Source organism: Condylura cristata, unplaced genomic scaffold (assembly GCF_000260355.1).
Source record: "Condylura cristata isolate star-nosed mole 26May11 unplaced genomic scaffold, ConCri1.0 scaffold00030, whole genome shotgun sequence".
Classification (NCBI taxonomy): Eukaryota; Metazoa; Chordata; class Mammalia; order Eulipotyphla; family Talpidae; genus Condylura; species Condylura cristata.
The window spans coordinates 7,179,675-7,188,096 of NW_004567131.1; positions in this window are offsets into that span (position 1 = coordinate 7,179,675).

Below are 8,422 nucleotides of genomic sequence, written 5' to 3' on the forward strand. Positions count from 1 at the left end.
GAGAGTCTTTTGTTAGTTAATGAGTGATTTTTGGACTCCACCTAAGAATGGGTGCTGGTTGCTAGGAGAGTCAACCATGTGACCAGAGGGTTGGAACTTTCAGTTCTCTGAAGAAGGGAGAGGGGCTAGAGATTGAGGTCAGTCACCGAAGGTCAATGATTTAATCAATTATGTCTATATAATGAAGCTGCTTTAAAAATCCAAAAGGACAAAGTTTAGAGCCTCCAGGTTGATAACATGGAGATACTGAAAGAGTAATTCCATACCTGGATAGGGCATGGAAGCTCTGCACTCTTTTACCATTCCTTGCCTCATGCATCTCTTCCTTCTGGCTGTTACAGAGTTATACTCTTTTATAATAAGCTAATCATCTGTTGAGTTTGTAAGCCAATCTAGCAAATTAATAGAACCACAGAGAGTCTCCTCAAAACCTCTGACTTATAGTTAGTTGGTCAGAAGCTCAGTTAACAAACTGGGCTTGCTACTGGCATCTGATTTCTAAGGAGGTGGGTGCTGTAGTCTGTTGGTTAGAAGCTCAGGTATCTACCTGGGTTTAAAACTGACATCTGTCTTAAGTGTGGATGGAGGTCGGGTGATCCTATTAGCAGGCAGAATGAGAGGTAATTCCATCCCCAAACCTTCCCACTCTAAACGGGTTCTGCCATCTATTGCATAAAGGTAAAAATACTCTAGTGAGGAAAACCTTCAATAGAAAAGAACTTTAGTACAATTAGTGTGCAACAACAATTAGTGTGAACTAAAGAGAAGAGAAAGAATATGGTTAAAATACTTTCCCCATCAAACACCTAAAGTTACCTATCCCTTCATGGGTAATGCCCAGCCAGACAAGGTTGGCCCAAATCAAAGCCACTGAGGCCAGAAAGCTTGCCACAAATCTATAGAACCTCCTGGAGAGGGAGTCTACATGAAAGGAGCAAATGGGCCAGATAAATCTTGAAGGAAAGGAGCAAAATCAAAACCAAGTCAAGAGTATGGCTATCATTGTCAGCCTCCCGTGGGTCCCATATTTTGGTTTCAAGTGTCCCTTCCATGTTTCCCAAGTGTCTAGTGCAAGTTCAAGCCTGAGAAGCAGGCATAGCTTCTTCACATGTCTCTCTGCTCCATGTGCCTCTTCCAGTCCTCTTCTTTCCTCATCTCTCTCTCTTTATTTTTCTCTTTTTCAGATTCTCATACCTGCTCAGCTCTACACCTCCTTGGGTGGGGCAGGAAACCTGGAACCTTCCCTTTATATGGATATCACACTGTTACAGTCCCAGAAGACTAAGCCCTAACCTGTGGAATCTAACACGATCTCTGTGTAGTGACAGACCTAAGTTGAATTCTTAGATACTTTGCTGGTATCTAAGAGTTCCTGGTTGATAGAGAACCTTTTCAATGATAACAACTCCTAACATGTATTCAAGCTTTAGTCCACTGATAATTTTATTGCATTTGTGGCTCAACATTGGCTAATCTGCATTACATTAATAAACTGTACAAGGTACCTATCTTACATTTTTACTGTCCAACATATAACCTAGGAAAGCCTGCTTGTCCTTCTGGACGTTTTAAATTATCCTGTGGGTCATTCAAGATTTGCTAATTAGATTTCATGCTATTTCCCCATCTTGTAGATATAAGTAATATTTTAGTCACAATCTGATTTTTTTCTCACTAAATGGAAGCTTTCCTTTGCAAACAAGAAAATTTTTCTTCTGTGGCCAAAGCTCTTTTGGAAAAACCTATCCTTACCTGGAAAATGAGTCTTGAACTTTACAGTGATCAAGCAACCCATTTACAGATGAGGTGCTTTGGTAAACTGCCATTTGGTCAGTTTCATATTTTTACTGTGTTTGCTGACCTCAAATCTGGTTCAACTGGTAACACCAACAATATTATTAATACACAGTGGTCAAATTTTTAGAGATCCTCCAGTTACCTTGGCCACAATCATTGCTGTTGGTCCTTCTAAATCTCATTTCCATTCCTCCTGAAATTCATGAATTCTTATCCTTTGAGATAGTCACAGGGTATGTCCAATGTACACACCCCTGTTTCTTTGATCTGCCGTTTCAATACTGTAAAAGCCTAATTACTTCTATCAAAATAATCATGCTCTGATTGAGCAATCTTTTCCCAGAATGCTCCAGAGAGACAGAGACCTTAAGCAACCTAACCCAAAACTGCAACCTGGATATTTTGTCTGTTGGAAAAGAAACCTCGAGAAAGAGTCTCTTCAACTTTGTTGCAACAACCTCTATAAAGTATTGCTAACAAGCTTTTGTGCAAGTCATACTTTAGGTTATAAACTCATGGATTCACATAATACATTCAAAGAAAGCACCAAATCTTATTGAACCTGTATACTATCTAATAACCTGAAGATAAAAATTTTCTGCAATCAAAATAGATAACATTTGGTGAGACATTTTCCCAAGATATTAGGGTTAAGTCCATTAGAAGGATACAGACTGGGATGAACAATGCCTAAGACATGTCTCCTTTGCCACTCCTTGTTATTTAATATAATCTCAATAGATTCTTTATCTGTGCACTCTTTCTCCAGCATAGGAGATGACACCGAAGAAAGACCCTTCCTGGAACTGAAGGACAACAGTGTCACTGAACCTGATAAACCTGACTTTTAATCAGCAATGCTTTCAGAGAAAAATCTTGATCAAAAGGGGAAATGTGAAAATTAAGACATAAATCATACTTAAATGGAATGGGATCCTAGAAGAGAGTTCCCACACATGCACAATCAGCAAAAAGTTGGCCCTTGATTAATATAGTTCATTTAATGTTTCATTGTAACAGAAAAACCAATCCTAGCTGACAATGACCAACATGACATTATTCAAAGATCTTCTTTTGTTCTATGTCATTCTATTTAAAGCCACAGGTTTCAATAAGTTATCAATAATGTTAAGTAAGGACTTACAGTACAGGATCCACTATGCCTTGTATCTCTGATGGAAGGACATTGTTGCTCCATCTCATTAGAAAAAAGGAGGGACATCTTAGAGCAGTCCTAACTCCTTTAAAGACTATACAAGAAGGCACCAACTTTGATTGTTAGAAGAACATTGATGTCTCGCTATGAGACTGTGTTTTCCAAATTGCCTTGTTGATGTTTTCCCCCAAATTAAACCATTTCACTGGTAAAATAATGGGACACCTTTTATTTGAGGTCAACAATTTCCTTTGGAAATTGGCCTCAGAATACCTGTTCATCAACATAAAGGATAAATAAGTAAATATTCAATAAGAAACATGCTAAAATAATTGTTCGGGGCACTATCACATACCTTTGAGTTCAGATAAAATTTAAGTGGGATAATACTCAGAGAATTGTGGTTTTGTTTTCCCAGGCCAACAGTTGGGGATAATCAAATATTTTTGTGACAAGAGTGATGATATTTGTCTTCTAGATTGTACCTACCTGTTAACCTATTAGGCAGATGACATTCCTTTTTTCATTGAATCCAAGAAATCTGTTAAATACTTTTAACATACCAGGAATTGTGCTAAGTACCAAGGACACAAAGTTGAGTAAATCAATCTTTAATTGCAAACAATTTATAGTTTAGTGGGAGAGAAACATAAATAGCTATAACATAATATAAGATGTGTTATTAAATGGAAGAGTAATTGTAAAGTACACCATTATTTTCTGTAATTTTTTTAAGGAAAAAAAGGACTGTGATATCATTCTGAAAATGGAAGAGTGATTGTAGAGTACACTGTTATGTTCTGAAATGATTTTTTTTAAGAAAAAAAGGACTATGATATTATTCTGATTTTAAGATATATTCTGATCTTGCACATTCAAGTCTCATATACTATCAAAATTATCTTAAGGCAATCTGATCACCTGGGCAAGTCAGGGAGCTAGAGTGAAGTATTTAAGAGTAAAATTAGTCAGATTACTTTAAGCATGTAACCTAGGCAAGTCACTCAGCCTCCTCCTCCCCCATCTATAAAATAAGGTAATTATAGTAATCCTATAGCCCCAACCCTATGCAGTTGTTGTAAAGATTTCGCTAAGAATACTCAGCAGTGTTTTAGATCTAGGTCAATGTTCAATAAAAGTTGGTTATTATTAGCAAAGGTCATTAATGATAGTCTATGTAATTGAAGCAAGAGTAGATATTTTCTGAGATATGAGGTTGAAAACAGGTTTGAGGGAAGAACTGAATCCACAAAGAACACCAAGTCTGTTTCTGGAACATTCTGCCTATGTGCTAAGCTTACTAGGAGAGTTTTTTTTTTTTTTTCCTCTTAAATAATGTTAGGTCTTTTTGAATCTCTTCACATTCCTGAAACTTCCTTGCTTGCAACACCAACACAAACACCAGGTTGTTTAATTTTTCAGTCTTCAACTCAAAAGTGCACAACTATCCTGTACTCACCCATGAATTTAGCTTTTCATGCACAAAGACAATAGTGACTTGTCTTATTTCTATCTTCACCTCCCTGTCCCTCCCTCTTATTGGGGAGCTTATGTCTAACATTCTTTGTTTAGACATAGCTCCCAGTGCCTGCCAATTTCTTTCAGAGGACTTCATGCAAATATGGCTCCAGGTAGCCTGTCCTGATTTCCTAGAGTCTACCTGAGAGATAACACCTGCTAGGACACTCACCACCAACAACATTAAGTGAGACTCCCCCCTTTCAAGTTAGAAAAAATTATTCAACTTACATGAAATATAATAGTTAATAACAGAGTAGACACTGTCTAGTTCTTTTTTTTTTATTATAGTGCATTGTCATCCAAAATATTTATTCTCCTAAGGAACATTTTTCTTAATGTTATTTCTTTTGACACAGTTCTATCCTCCTTTAAGAAAAAAAGCTAGCTAGCATCTTGAGTAAGAACCATAACCAGTCTTTGAATTTGAGTTCCACCACCCATTCATTCATCCATACATATTTTCTGTACCACTTTGGGCAGGTTACTCACCTCCAAGTGAGGATTTGAGGCTTAATAAAAGCATCAACATTATCTCAATTCTCAGCACTTACCAGTCTACCAGAACAGGATATTTAAGTCATTTCCAAGGCTGACAGCAAAGGCAGCTTAGGGAATGTGTCGCAGAGGCAGTTCCTGCTAAGGAGAGAGAAAAGGATTGGGGAAATTAGCTGAGTAAAGGATAGGGGAATAATGATAAAATAAGATACAAAATATTTTGCAACCTATAAGAGCCGACACGTGTAAGATTGTGCGTGATTATTAACTACACAACTCTCCCACCTCCCCACCCAGCTCTCCAATCTCTGTCCCAGGTTTTCCTTCCATTAAACTTCTAACTCTACGTCTTTCTTAGAACAATCTCTTTTTTTATTCTGTGTAATTCTTATTGTATATATGTTTATTACATTATTATACTCTTGTGCTCAAAATCTCTTAGACCAGATCCTGGAGCTGAGAAGTATGCAAAGATGTTGAAAAGTGAGATTTTCTCTTGGTCTTGATGCTGAAGGATGAAATATACAGAGAAGTTCTGGCCAGGGGTGACTATAAGGGTGTCTTTCAAACATTTTTGATTGGGTCACAAGTATATTAACATAGCAACCAGAATATACACATATTACTCCAAAGCTAGTTTCCCACAATTTATGTTTTAGAAAGAAACTGCCCTTATAAATTTTATACAAACTGACATTTTTATATTTTGGATTTTAACTAGTGTTTTTCAAGATAGCAATCCTTTTATGGTTCACTAAATGGATTTAATGGATTATAATGAGCTCCTCAAAAAAGAAAGACATAGCTATGTGGATGCAGACTGGGAAAGAGTGAAGAGGCACCCTTATATTCATGTCAGTATTTTGGGCTGAAATTTGCATATCTTAGACTTTCCAAGATTCCACTTCTTGCATTATTTGTGCTCTATTATATGAAACTTATTACTGTTCATTGGTTAGGACAGTGGGTTCTGAACTTTGGGTTCAAAACTTGATACTACTACTCAAAGGCTGTGTGACTTGGAACCCTTAAGTCTCCTGTTTCCTGCCTGCCTTGTGTGTAAAATGGAGATAGTAACAGCACTTGCCTTATTCAGTTGTATTAAATAACATACACTGCCGGCACATATAGGCACTCCATAAACATTAGCTATTATAGTATTATAGGTCTTTCTCTTTTGTTTCCCCCTACTACTAATGTTCAGCTTTTTTTTTTTTTTTTTTTTTTTTTTTTTTTGCTTGCTAAATGATTCACAGGAAAAGTTATGAAGCTAGGGGTTGAAGGAGTCAAAGTGAAAGGATAACAGAAGGAAATTTAAATTTCAAGGGCAAAGGTGGACTTAAACCTTGATGGTACAGGATTTTATTTTCTTAAAGAAAGCAGTTGGTTCCTCTAGCATCAACACACTTTTGACCCTAGTTCCTGGCTACTCATCTAGATTAGATTCCAGTTTGTTATAGAAATGTCACTGAATCTTATTCTGTATTTCCCCACAAATTTGTAATTCACATTTCTTGAGGTTCCTCTCCTTGCTTGGTTACATTTTCTGCTTGTTAATATTTTGTCACATTACTTCTTTTCTGCATCCAGCAGTATGGATATATAGGAAGGATTTTTTTTTTAACTTAGAGCATTAAAAGTAAATAAAATGAGAAGAAAAGAATGTATATCAAAGTATAGTGAAACACAAAAGTATTCCATATTAAACATAATTAATGCACTTGGTATATACTTCTTGACCAAAAAATGACATTTACCTATGGTACACTCCACTACACAAAAATCACTTCACTGTCCTCTTTAACCTTGGCTAGGCCACTGGATGGGCCAAATCACCAACATTCCAAGAAGCCAGCAGGAATAATATACTGTTTGAAAGGTTATACCAAAAGAACTTTTACTTTGTGATACCTCCACTTGACTATTTCTACCTTGTGACTTCTTTATCTAAGTATTACATCAGTCTTTTTTGTCCTTCCTTAGAACATGCTTGAGGTGTCTGTCTGTCTGTCTGTCTATACACACACTTACACACTAAATTGCCCTTTCAATATTCTTAAATAAATGTATATGAGATTGCCTGTTAGCCTTGCTATTTTTTTTTTAACTAAACGTTAGTACTCCCAGTTCACTTAAAATCTCATCAAGTCCCAAATTTGCGATTGTAAGACATTTTATAAGAATGTAAATAATGACATAAAAAAATGAAAGTTTTCTTAAAATCGTTTTTTTTTCTTTTTTAAAAGATTTACTTATTTATGCATACAGAACTGGGGTACAGGCCAGAGGTGCGGAAGTGAGAGGATTCACCAGAGACAGAGTGGGGAGCAGAACAGGCAGAAAGACTGAAATATACTGCTGACGAGAACAACCGACGGGTCAGGAGAGGTCTGCCACGCCATGTGGTCCACCTGCTTCAGTGGCTGTAATAGCTTCATGGTGCTGTGCTTTAACAGTTGTGCCACAAGGGAGGGCCCAGAAAAGGTTGTTTTTCAAGGAAAAATATAAATATGCTCTTTTAAAAATAAGCAGAACCTTTAACAAGTGCTAATTTTTCTGATTGTACAACACAAAAAAACTTACTAAAATTATGTAGACTTGACAAATTTCTTACATCATTTGACAGTCATTAAAACTTTGCATATTTTATTAAGAATAAATGTAAACATATTATCAAAATCAACTCTTCAAAGCTAATTGCTAAAGTAGGTTTTCCTGAATAATACATATGTTTATTCAACCATTTTAAATGTCAAGAGTTAAAGACTAACATTCCTTGTCAGCAACTCTTCCCTACGAAAATATTATAGTATTTTCAATGACAGTGTAAACAAACCATTGTTTCAGATTTTGTTTACACTGGAATTGCCTGGCAAAATCCCAGTCCTGATCTAGCAATCTGTCATGTTTCCAAATAAGATTTCAAAAGCAATCCTTACTATCTTCACTAGGTACTGCTTAAGGTCTACTCCCAAGGTCTGCTTTCCCCATTCTTTAAAATTATTTCTCCCCTAAGACAGGTTAATTTGGAACACTATTCACCATACCAAGTCAGAAGTAATCTGCTAATATTTTGTTGTCAGTTATCTGAGATTCCGTTTTCCTTTCACTGAATGTAAGAGCCTAAGAGAGCTGCGACCCAGGTTGGGCACAGGAAGGGATCCTCACTGAGTAGGAGGTGGAGGAAAGTTTACACTACTGATGAAGTGCACATATTCTTTTAGACAAATCACTTGTTCAATTTAATAAAGGTGAACGGTAATCTGCAAATGAATTCACTGAGTCAAAAAAGGAAATCCTGTAGGAAGGGGAGAGGCTACAATCTGAAAGGAAATGGCAAGGAGATCACTGGGCCCTGGGACATGGCGGCGCAGGGCGCGCCCTCCAGAGCTGGAGCCGGAGCCGGAAGGTCAGGCGCAAGGGGCGCGGCCGGGTGGCTGTGGGCGGGGCTGA